Genomic DNA, 13,542 nt, shown 5'->3' on the forward strand with positions numbered 1-13,542 from the left:
TCTTCCATCTTGGCCGTGCCACCTCCACCCTGAAATAAGCTATTGTGAAAGCTGAAAAATTAGTGGAACTTTATCTGGGTACAAGCTGCACTCTTCCACCTCTATAGAATATATGGTTCCTGAAGGGCAGGGAATTATTTTTAATCTCTATACCTAGTTCAGTACATGGTCCTACACATAGTAAAGACATAATAAATGTTTGTTTAATTGAATTGAAATAACATGCATTATTATAACAAATAAATACATTGATCTATTTACTCAAATGCTCAAAGAGGTTGCCAGTTTTTGCTAAATCATAGTTGCAGTTTACAAAGATTCCTTTGTTCTCTGAGCACCCCTCTATTGCCTCCCCACCCCCAACCCATGCTCTTTCACACCTTCATTTCATCCAGAGGATCGATATTCATCACTCTCTGAATCCATCTTTTGCCTGCATGTCTTTTCTGAGACTATAGAATAATTCTAGAAATAAATCACCCTTCTCATATTACAATAATCCTTCCCTTAATTTACTTCACGATGATGACAATCTTTTCTATGGAACAGGTTACCTTTGCCTGATCTAGTCTGACACAATCTATGCTGGGGAAACACACACAAACAAGCACTCACACATGCATGCAGGGTTGTTTGGTTTTTTGTTTGTTTTTCTATTAGCAGTTTTAGAAATTTGCTAACAAAATATTTTGCATCTTTAGAAAACCAAAGTTTATTCAGGTTATATAATAACAAATTTTATATGATAAAAGGGAAAGTTGATCTAGTAACCCAACACAGTCCATGTCATAGTATTGACCCTTAGTTCTTCATACTGTGCTAGCCTTTTTTTTTCTACATATACCATAAAGTAGCAGTTTTACATTGCAGATAAAGAACAGGCTTCCATGTCCTGAAGACCCAGGTTCAATTTCAGCCTCTGACACAAACTAACTTTGTGCCCCAAAACAAGTCACTTAATCTCAAAATACCACAGGTAGTTTTGTAATATTGTATGTTTTTTAAAGTATAGGCAGACTGGTATTTTTTTTAATGTGTTTCTCTCACTAGATCTGCCGGTAGAAGTTCTCAGGTGTGTCTGTTAGTCACTGCCAGCACCTCCATTCATTCATTCTCAGTGTTCCAAGCTACTGGAGCTGGAAAGGACAGCAGAGGTCATCCAACCCATCCAGTAGCAGACCAAGCTTCTCCTATCCCCCACCTAAGGCTCTCAAGCATTGGCTTGGAGAGTCCCAGTTAGGGGAGCAGTGGCAGCCCAACAATCCCTGTGTTCACTCCTTTAGCAAACATTGATTAAGCCTGGGGCATGGGAGTAAAATAGAGTAAAGATTGAAAAAACAAACAAATAATTCCTGCCCTCCCTCCCTGAGGATAGTTGTGAGGAATGGAATCTTAACCTAGGTCATTTTCATATGTAATATGACATGAGTGCACCTTGATCCTTCATGGCAGGTGGCCCTAACTACCATCATTTAGGGGGAGCAACGCTCATGGAGAAGGGGCCTAACATCTTCTGTCAGCACCATCACCACCACCACCAGCCACAGAGGCACGGCCACCTTTCCTGCAGCCAAAATGGAAGTAAAGGATCTGGTTATAACTGTAAAAATAAGATGAAGACAGATCTTGACCCTATCTACCCCCAGCTGATGAAACAGTATAGCCTTCTATCTTCCCTGAATCTCCTGGGTGAAATGCCCCTATATCTACTCAAACAGGAAAAGGCCTAGATTTCCCCTTGGAGCTCCTCTGAGCTCAAAAGGATATAGATTATGCCCAGATGATATAAACCTCTGAGAACAAGAAGTTGAACTCTCACATGCAGTTGGAAGTATCCCTCTGGAATCAGGCCCCCAGAGCCTCCCTGGGCCAGCCCAGGTTCATAGTATGCAATGCTTACAGCCCTTGAAGGCAGGACTCAGTACAGAAACTGAAGAGAGTTCTGGGTGCTCCAGTGGTCAACTCCTGCTTGACTTGGGGCCCAGACAGATCCAGGGGTCAGGGGCATACATCACTCCCAGTCAGATGATCAGACAACTCCCAAATCAAAGATCATAGGCCTCCTATGCTCCTAAGGGCTCAGCCAGGCCCCATCTAGTGACCAAGACAAAACTTGCCTACAACCCTTTATACAGAGGTGTGGTTTCAATGCTGACTACCTTTGCCTTATTGACCTTGTGACCCTGACTTAGTCACTTCCCTTTCTTTAGCCTCAGTTTTCTTCTCTCTAAAAAGAGAGGCTTCCACTAAATGATCCTTGAAGTCTCTAATTATTCACAATGTGTAATCCTTTGTATTCCTACATTTTAAAATCAGAAAATAAAGGTATGTCCCCAAGTGGAAAAAATATATTACCAGAGTCACCTCAGGAATAATAGATTGGCCAAGGAAAAGGAGTTTTCTCCTCACATAGCCCTTTGTAGGATTTTTCTATCTATATATTCTCTCTTGTAATGATTGGAATGATGCCACCTACTGGAGACTTGCTGTGGGAAAGCTCCACCATGAGGAAAATGCCTCAGAGACATTGTGGCTTTTCCTTGGCGTCAGGAAATGACGTTTGCTCATGGGTGCTGTCTATCAAGGCTACCAGCCAATCAACTTGAGGAGCCTCCTATTTTCTGGGAGGAGACAGGAAGGAGGAAAGGGAGCCTGCTCGGAGAGCTCTGGCTCTTTTGGGTTCCTGACTTGGTGGTGGTGGCGGCAGAGGACTTCACAGGAAATTTGAGGAAAGATAAGAATGCCAGGCTGTTGGAATTCTGTTCTCAATCTTTTTCTTTCTATTTTCCAATAAACCCTTAAAAACCTAAACTCGTTTTATCAGTGATTTTAGTCAGTTTCCCCCAAAACTGGGGGAACAGATTAGAATCCACATTTAGAATCTTAAATTACACAGTTTGGCTGACCACGAAGAGGAAAAGCAGATCCTCGATCTTCTGATCAAGTTTGGTAAGAATTTTTTTTTTCTTCTCTTTTCCTTCCTTATTTGCACATGTGCCTGTCTCTTTAAATTGGGTTTCTCCTTAAAGGCTAAGTACCTAGGCTGAATATATATTTTAACCCTTAAGTACTCTTAGCCTCCTATTTTCAAGCCTTGCTCCCTTTTACAAAATGGACCGGGAATTGTGGAACCAAACAGGACTATGCCTCTTCTCCTGGCTTTTCACCAGGATTGACTTTCTGTTTAAGTTTGGTACTTATGAATTCGAATGTTCTATTCCTATTTTAATTTTAATTTTAATTTTTACTTTTCTTTGTGTCATAGTGTGGAAATTTTTGAATTACAAAAAGGGGCTGGAAGATAATACATTTTATATCATTCATGACTCCTCACTTGGGAAAATAATTGCAGCTTGGGACACTTGCAAACTACCAATTCAGCCAGGCATGACAAAAGCAAGGTTTATCAAACTGTGTTTTATGTGGCATAAGAAATATTCTGGCTTATTGAGAAACAAATGGTTAGAGAATGGATCTTTTGATCACTTAACACTGAAAACTCTACAAATGATCCTTCATTTTGAGTCCCCCAAAGATGGAACTTATTGGAACCTCTGGAATGTAGCAAGTGAGGAATTGACTGAAAAGGAAGAAAATGAGGACAGCTTTGGGCCTGAATGTGAATGTAAATCTGCCTCTCAGGCTGACACATCAACAAAGGAAACAAAAAAGAAAAAAAAAAGAGAAAATTCATGTTTAGAGGAAGCAGAAAAAATAAAGATCCTCCCCCTTCACGAGATCCCCTCCCATGGTAAGGATGATGTTGTAGTAAGTCTTAGAAGATATATACCATTCAGCCCCAAAGATTTAGGTATATGGAAACGAGAAATTCCTAAATTTGATGAGGACCCCACAGGGGTTATTGGCCATTTTAGGACAATCTTCAGAGGATATCAGCCCACTTGAAATGATGTTAATGAGCTTTTGGAAGCAATATTATCCCCAGGGGAAAGAGCAGACATAATAGCAGCAGCCAATGGCCTGGAAGCCACAGGAAAGGTTGACATTGCGTGGCCTATTGAAGACCCTAAATGGAACCCCAATGACCCTAGGCATTTTGATCTGTTAAAAGAGGCTAGAAACACATTGCTGAAGGCAATGGAATCCTGTGCTAGGACTGATAATTGGGAAAAATTTATAGGTACAGTTCAGAGTCCTGATGAGAGACCTAATAGATTCTATGATAGGTTGTGTAAGCATGCTAAGCAACATGCTGGGCTAGACCCATTGAATCCTAGAGATTCCCATATTATCTGCTCTTATATTGCGTACCAATCCTTACCAGAAATTCGAAAATACTTTAAAAGGCAGTGTCCAGATTGGAATAAGTTGAGTCCTGACAGACTTAAAGAAAAAGCAACATATATTTACGAAGGAAATGAGAGGGAGGAAAAGAACAGACAAGGCATTTTAGCTCCAGTACAGGAAATAACGAAGCAGTGAAGCTGGGCAGTTGAGAACCACTACCAACCCCAAAATCACTGCCAACCCCAGAATCAATATCAAACCCCTAAATTTTGTCAGTACTGCCATAAACAAGGACATTTTATACGATTCTGTAGAATTTTGAAACGAGACATGAACAAAAATAGGTATAATTCCTATCAGAGGAATACAGATGGGCAGAACCAAAACAGATATAGATCTTTTCATGGGGGTGCAGGACAAAGACAAAACAGACCTTTTCAGAGAGGTGGGCAGAACGAAAACAGTTGCAGGCACTCTCAAAGTGGTGCAGAACAGAGAGATATAGAAGATTGATGGTGTATGGGGGGGAAAGGACAGAAGATTTTATGTTCCCAGGCCCTGAACTTTTTAGCCCTCTTGTGCCAGTCCATTTACCTCCCCAAAATAATGAACCCCACATAACCCTTAGGGTTGGAAATACTTATTATGATTGCTTATTAGATACAGGAGCCTCAAGATCAGTCCTAGTGCGAAAACCTGGACAACTCCTACTGCCATTAAAATTGGTGAAAAAGACTCATGGATTCATTGCTCTCATGTAAAGCCTGCACCATTCATAGGTGAAGAGATTTCAGATAAACCTGAAGTAGATGCTAAAGAGCTAAAAACCCTAACAATAGCAACTGTTAAAGAGCAAAGAGAGTTCAGAGGAAATAGGCAGTTCCCATTTGGTAGTCCCACTGATCAGTTAAATGCTATGGAACTCAGTCTTCATAAAGTATCGGAAGATGGAAATTGCCTTTTTAGGGCTTTAGCAGACCAGCTAGAAGGTCACTGTAGGAATCATCTCAGACATAGACAAGAAGCTGCTTCTTATGTGATTAACCATAGACAAGAGTTTGAGTCTTTTAGAGTAAATGACTCCCCTTTTGAAGAATATGTTGATGAATTAAAGAAATTTGGAAAGTGGGGAGGAAATGATACAATTGTAGCGTTTGCTAAGCAGCATCAGCTGAATGTGGTAGTTGATCAGTTAAATCAGCCCTTATTGAAAATCAGTGGCACAGACAAAACTGATGCTAGAGAACTCCACATTTTCTACCATAAAGAACATTATGACAGCATTAGAAAGATCAATGACAATTCAGAAACCCCTGCCACTTTGGCATGCAGAGAATTGGGGAACCAGTTAAAACAATGTGGCATGCCCCAAATTCTAGCAGCTTAAATACCTTAAAATTTAACAAGCATTTCCTTCTACAGGCAAAGCACTGAAGCACATGGCCTAGTTTTCTGGCCCATCTCAATTTCCCCCACCCTTTCCCTACCCTATACCTATATTTTTTAATCCTTTTTGTTTTTGTTTTGTTTTGACTTTTGAAAAGCACTGAAAAGACCTGGAATTCACCATACCTTTAAGTTCTTTAAGAGCACAAAAGGGTGCTTAGTGAATCTTTTGCTTTTTATTTTTGGTTTTTGGTTTTGCTTTGTTTTTTTGACTTTTGTTTCTTTTGCTTTTCTTTAAAACCTGATTTTGTAAATTAAGTGACTTTTCAAAGACATTTTAAGTATATGCTGTGGGTGAGGCCATCAGGCCTCAGAAGCTACCAGAATTCTTTTTTTTTACTCTTTCTTTTTGAGAGAACCATGAGTTCTAATGAGTTTTTTTTTTCTCCTTTCTCTTTTATGTTGTTCTGTTTAACTAAAAAAGACCAGAAAGGGTTATTGAACCCTATTGCTTGATACCTCACTGAAAATAATTGAATATTGAATCTTGCTAATTGAAGTCTTATTTCTTTTTGTTTTTTGTTTTTTTGTTTGTTTTGGTTTTTTTTTGCGGGGCAATGGGGGTTAAGTGACTTGCCCAGGGTCACACAGCTAGTTAAGTGTCAAGTGTCTGAGGCCGGATTTGAACTCAGGTACTCCTGAATCCAGGGCTTTATCCACTGTGCCACCTAGCCGCCCCCCGTCTTATTTCTTTTTGATAAATTAATCACCACTTTAAGTATCTGCTACTGTTATACTAGAGAATTCATGTATAAGATCATGTGGTTTACTTGCTAAAAGAAGATTATGTAATAATGTCTAATATCATCAGCTATTTACATTCATTTATTATTTATATGTCATTATACTCTGGGTATGGTTTGGAATTATTGTATATATCATTAATATATTCTCAGTTATGCAGCATAGCACGCATTTTTACCATCATACTGTCTTTGGTGAAATTAATGAGATTTCGGACGCATGGAAACTTATTTCAGAGACTAACTTGCTGTGAATTCTGATGCAGGCCCTGGAGAGAATATATGTGCAACAAAAGGAGAGACAGGTATACGTAAGTCCATGGTTTGCTTATGATGGTGACTATGTAGAGCACAATTACCAGGCACAGTCCAGTATTCATCCTCTCTCCCTCCTAATTTAACCTAATTTAACTGAACTTATTTATCTTTTTATCTCACTCAGTTGAACTCACCTGTGGCCTAGCACAATCACTGGCTATCTCAGAACCATAAGATATGGTATGATAACCTTTCCATAACATTTTCAGGTGTCATGAACACATACTAAATTTGGCTTTGATCCAGACATATGGTGGTAAAAAGTGTTACAGATTGCATAACTACCTCAACCCTCTATTGGAAGTCTAAGGATATAAAGGAGGGAATGTAATGGAATTTATTAATTTGATCATTGACAATGCTATGCTAAGGTTCAGTAAAAATGCAGCAATTCAAACAGTTAAAGAAGAGAATCCAGCTTTCCAGACCAGAGTCCAGAATCCAGTTTTCCAGACCAGAATCCAGTTTCCTCCTGATGACATCTTACCACTTCAAGAAGAAAAGACAACTCAGAGACTTTATGTGAACTGTTTTGCTTTATTAGTTTTTACTATCTCCTTTCTGTTATTATATGCCATCTGTAACATGTACTCTATGCAGAGGCTCTCCCTTTGCAAGACTAATGTCAAAGCGTCGGTTCATGAGGACAAAAAAAAAATCGCCCCTCTGGACAAAACTTTCCTCTCTTCCTTTTCTATATTGTTGTTCACATATTAATAGTTAGCAATAGTTATTATATTCTTTTTACTGTTCTGTCAAGGAAACATTTTGTTTCTTGAGGAACAAAAGGGGGGACTGTAATGATTGGAATGATGCCACCTACTGGAGACTTGCTGTGGGAAAGCTCCACCATGAGGAAAATGCCTCAGAGACATTGTGGCTTTTCCTTGGCGTCAGGAAATGATGTTTGCTCATGGGTGCTGTCTATCAAGGCTACCAGCCAATCAACTTGAGGAGCCTCCTATTTTCTGGGAGGAGACAGGAAGGAAGAAAGGGAGCCTGTGCAGAGAGCTCTTGCGTTTTTTTTGGGTTCCTGACTTGGTGGTGGTGGCGGCAGAGGACTTCACAGGAAATTTGAGGAAAGATAGGAATGCAAGGCTGTTGAAATTCTGTTCTCAATCTTTTTCTTTCTATTTTTCAATAAACCCTTAAAAACCTAAACTCATTTTATCAGTGATTTTAGTCAGTTTCCCCCAAAACTGGGGGAACAGATTAGAATCCACATTTAGAATCTTAAATTACACACACTCACCATCCCTTCCTTTATGTTTTTACTTTCCATTGGTGGCCAGATTTCTTCCCTCTGAAACCTTTCACCAGAAGCTGTACAAATACAAATTAGCACCCTGGAAAATCAGGCCTCTGCAGCATTCTAGTGCTTCCTGCTGGTTGGGTTGTTCTTTGTATCTCACAGCATTAATCCTTAATCTTTCACCTTGAAACTAATGGATCAAAGTGTCAATACTCTAATCTTTGAAGTATTGATCTTAAACTTGTTGCTTTGAAGTTCTGTGCTTCAGATTCTGTTAATTAGCATATGGCTAAATTCCCACACTGACAAAAGAGCTTATACTGTTTTATGTGTATCTCCATTTTTTAAAATTGTGAATGTTAGAATGCCCTTTCTTTTTCAACATGATCACCATCCTAATTTTGACTGATTGATTCAAGTTTCATTTCAGATTCTTAGGGATCTTAGGCAAGCTACCTTCTTTCTCTAAGACTGCTTTTCTTGAAGAATAAAAGTTTGGAATATACATACATACATATATACATGCATATACACATACATATACACATATATAAGTATATACAAATATACATACATATATACATGCATACACACATATATATACACATATATAAGTATATACATATATAAACATATAATCCATTTCTAGCTTTCAAGTTCTATAATGCTACCCATCCCAGAAGTACAGACTCTTTACGTAATCCCCAATGAATTCTTGCCAGAATAATTCTCCAATATTCTGGACACTTTGTATATTTAAGGTCACCTTGAAATGTTATAGTGGTAGGTGTTTTGTTTTTTTCCTGTGAGAGAAAATAACTCATTTGGTTACTAAGGAATTATTGACATAATTCTCTTTACCCCAGGAATCCACAGGATGGATTATTTTCAATGATTAAAGTTGGTGATGTGACATAGTGATTTCTGGAAGAAAAGTCTTCAAGCCATCTGGTTACCCCAGGGTTACTGCTGTGGTTCCACCATTATTTCCATCATATTATTTCTCTTCATTGAAAGTGGAAAGGGGATTTAGATTATCTGGACTAAACAGCTCATTTCTCAAAACATAAAGCAAAACCTTACTTGTACATAAATTTAGAGAAATTTGAGATGTTCTGTAGTTATCCTGTTGCTTTTATTTTATGTTTAAAGTCTTCCTCTGTTCTCTAAAATATTAATCACTTTGTTGATGTTGATGCCTTTTCCATCAAAGCAGACTGAAACCTCCTCCATGAGGGAGGATTCACTGTGAGGTAATGCCTCATGTATTACTGCGGACCTAAATAGTTATGAACTGGTGATGAGCTTCTCTGATACCCAGACATACAGCTATTTGTCAGACTAACCTGAAGCCTTTTTAATTTGATAGGACATAACAGTTACATTGGTAAGAAATTCCAAGTCATGAGCCATCAGAGCAAGTCATTAATGAAGTAATCTTTGTTGTTGTTTTCATTTTTATCATTTTTATCATTTTATCATTTTTTCATTTTTATCTTCAATTTTAAATAATTGCTTCATTCAAGTCATTCCATTTCAATTTCTATAGACAGCCTAGAACTAGAACATTTCTAATGACATTTCCCTTTCCCCCTCAATATGAGTACAGTTTGATGTGAAATCCTAATATGGAGAGCAGTGAACATTACTGTCCTCTGCAAATCTGGTTCATGTTCCAAGGAATATAAATATGTAGTTCTTATTTACATAATGGAGGTCAGCACACAGCAAAGTGATCTCCATGGGGCTACATTATAAAGATTGGGTATAGAGGGATTCCAAGGCATGTCTGAATGTTCAGATGTAGCACATCAGAACTATGCATCAGTCAACTAACTAAGTTGGCTCTGGACACAAGCAAAATGACATTTTAAATTAAATATGTTTTGGGGGCTGGGGGAAGAACACAACCATGCTTTCAAAATAGTAGCACTAAGTATTTGATTAATGCCTTATATATCCAGGCTATTACTATCTTCATGTCATCTGTGTTGGAAAAAACAAACAAAACTATTTTGATTCTCACTTTACCTTAAGAAAAATATACACTGAATCCAGATTTTATACTTTAAATCTATTTATATTTTCTAAGTGAAAAGAGGTTACAAGAGATTTGCTAAGTATCAAACTGATGGTCAGTGTCAAGAAAGACATGCATAGATTTTAGATATTTGCCCTTTAACAGCTGTCATTTTTGTCTATTTTGGAAAAAAAATTAATTCATTTTTGATGAGGAAAACCAATGCAATTTTACATTAGTATGTTATAATTACATCACAGCAATTATAATATTATCGATGATCCTGTTCTTTGAAGAAACAACTTAATTGCATGATTAAAATAAATAACGTCATGAACTGAGTCAAAAATAAATTACATAGATTTAGGTAAACTCTATATTCTAACTCCTGGAGCATTTAGGTGACACAGTGGATAGACTGCTAGACCTAAAGTCAAGAAGACTCTTCCTAAATTAAAATCTGGCCTCAAACACTTACTAGCAGAATGACTTTGGGGAAGTCACTTAATCCTATTTTCCTCAGTTTCTTCATCTGTAAAATGAGCTGGAGAAGGAAATGACAAACCATTCCAGTATCTTTTCAATGAAAACCTCAGTGGGGTCACAAAGACTTGGACTCAACTGAATAACAACAACTACAACAACAAGAACAACAACTTCCCCATTCAGGAGCAAAATTGTACACAACTTAAAAGGCTCTAGTTGTGTAAAATATAAATGTAATCTTCATACTTAAGCTGTCAAATGTGATTACTGTTCATGTTCTCCACATCGCATATATTGGGGGGAAAAACTGTGTATCAATAAACTTTGAGTCACTAAATAATGGTGATAGCAGAGATTATTAAAGATCATCTTCTCCAAACTATTTTATGGATGAAAAAACTGAGATGCAAAGAAACTGAGCAACATATCTGAAAACTTCTTATCTTTGATAACCTTATTATTGATCCCTCTTCAACTCTGCCCAAGCATAGCCTTTTTTTAGACATCCCCCTGTCTGGATTACACCATGCCCAAGATCCTAAATTTTAAAGTTCCTTTCTTATACTCTCACATTCACATTAATTCAAATAAATTCAGTGAAAAATTATGGAATGCCTATAAGAACATACCTAACATTCTTACCGTTGTGGATACAAAAATAAAAAGCCATATAGTTTCTGTTCTCAGTAAAATTATAATCCAAAGGGGTGGAGGGTAGAGACATTTACAAATTATAAGGTAAAATGTGGGGGGCGGAGCCAAGATGGTGGAGAGGAAGCAGCAAACTGCCTGAGCTCTCCTTCTGTTCCCTCAAAAAGAACATTAAATCAAGCCTCTGGACGGATTCTGAAACTACAGAACCTGCAAAGGGACAGAGAGACACAATCCTCCAACCAGAGATAATTTAGAAGACTTCAGGAAAAGGTCGGTCTGACTTGGGCAAAAGGGAGGCCCAGCACAGGGCAGCAACCCAGCGCCGAATGGGGCAGGGCAAGTCAGCAGGAGCTGTGGGCCACAGCCGAACAACTGAGGCCCCTGGAACCTGGTTCAAAAATCTGGTGGCCAAGAAGGACAGTGGAAAAACCTACCTGCACCGGCCGGGAGGGCGACGAACGGGTCAGGCTGGAACGGACGCCAGGAGTGGACGCCTAGCTGGCCGAGCGCACCCAGACAGGAAGTGCAGGGCGGGGAATCTCCACACACCATAAAGGCCTCAGAGTAAAAAGCTGGTCACACAGCACCTATACCCCTGCACAAGAAGCCCAAAAGAGGGACTCTGGTGCCCCAAGAACAGACCTCAACTTAAACAATAAATAAATAAGCTGCAATAATGAGTAAGAAGAAAAAAAGAGCCCTCTCCATTGAGAGCTTCTGTATCAATAGGGAAGAAGCCAATGCAAACTCAGATGAGGACAATACCCTCAAACTGCCCACATGTGAAACCTCACGAGGGAAGGTGAATTGGTCTCAGGAACAAAAAGCCTTCCTGGAAGAGCTCAAAAAGGATTTTAAAAATCAATTGAGAGAGGTAGAAGAAAAAATGGGGAGAGAAATGAAAGCAAAACAAGAAAACTATGAAAAAAGAATCAGCAGCTTGGAAAAGGAAGCACAAAGATTGACTGGCCAAATGGGGAAAAAAGGTACATAATCTCATCGAAGAAAACAATGCCTTAAAAAATTCATCTGGCCAAATGGAAAAAAAGGTGCATAATCTTACTGAAGAAAACAATGCTATAAGGTAAAATGTGACAAGGAAACATAACCAGATTTACAGTTCAAAGAGAACTTAGACCTCATTGCTTCCAACCACTCCATTTTGTAGGTGAGAGATCTGAGGGTCAAAGAGGTTGTGACACACTTGTGGTCCAAGCAAAACACATGCACATATGTATGCATGCACATATGTGTATTGGTGTGTATGTATTGTGAACACATACATGCATATATTTGCATGTACATATGCATGTGTGCATATGTGTGTGCTTATATATGAATGTACACCTATACAAGTATGTGTATATATGCATATGTGTATATATGCAGGCATGCACATACAGATACAGATACACATACATATGTATGTATCCCTGTGTGTATATATAATTTTAGGATTGAGAGTTCACTTTTGACTGGATGTGGGGGTCGGGGAGTAGGGAAGTATTTTTGTTTAGGAAGGTAGCATCTGAGCTAATTCTTGGAAAGTGTATGTTCCAGCTTTATTTCATCAGTTCCATCATTACTTCATTAATACACGGAGGAGGGATATCTAGGTATCTAGTAGTCTAATCTAGCTGATTTTTCATTGAAGGAGTAGTGTAAAACTGAGCTGGAATGTAGGTTGGAACTATTTATTAATTTATTAATTTATTAATTTATTTATTGTTTGATTGATTGATTGATTGATTGATTGATTGATTGATTGGTGGGGCAATGAGGGTTAAGTGACTTGCCCAGGGTCACACAGCTAGTAAGTGTTTAGTGTCTGAGGCTGGATTTAAAATCAGGTACTCCTGAATCCAGGGCCCGTGCTCTATCCACTGTGCCACCTAGCTGCACCTGTAGGTTGGAATTAGACTAGAGGATCCTAAAGGCTAGGCTAAAGAGTGGGTTTTATTATCTAGTCAAGAAGAAACCAATGAAGCTTTTTGAGGGGTGTATATAGTCACCTTTGTGACTTAACCTCTTTCTTCATTGAGAAGGCTGAGAAATGTCAAGCTTAATTCTGTCATTCAATTTCTCAAAACTTCTCTAATTCATCTTTCCTCTGTTCACAGAAAACATATCTCTAGCATTTATTAAAACTAATTATTTTTTGAGCCCATTACCTATAGCTTCTTTCAGAATTTTGCTCCAGTATAAAATTTCTTATGCATTGTTTTTTATTTATTTAGAATTTTATTTTTCCAAATTACAGGTAAAAATAAATTTTAACATCAATTTTTCCAAACTTTGTGTTCCAACTTCTCTTTCTCTCCCCACCCCCAAGAACTCAAGCAATTCAATATAAGTTATACATGAGTAGTCATGCA

This window comes from Dromiciops gliroides, chromosome 1 (assembly GCF_019393635.1).
Source record: "Dromiciops gliroides isolate mDroGli1 chromosome 1, mDroGli1.pri, whole genome shotgun sequence".
Lineage (NCBI taxonomy): Eukaryota > Metazoa > Chordata > Mammalia > Microbiotheria > Microbiotheriidae > Dromiciops > Dromiciops gliroides.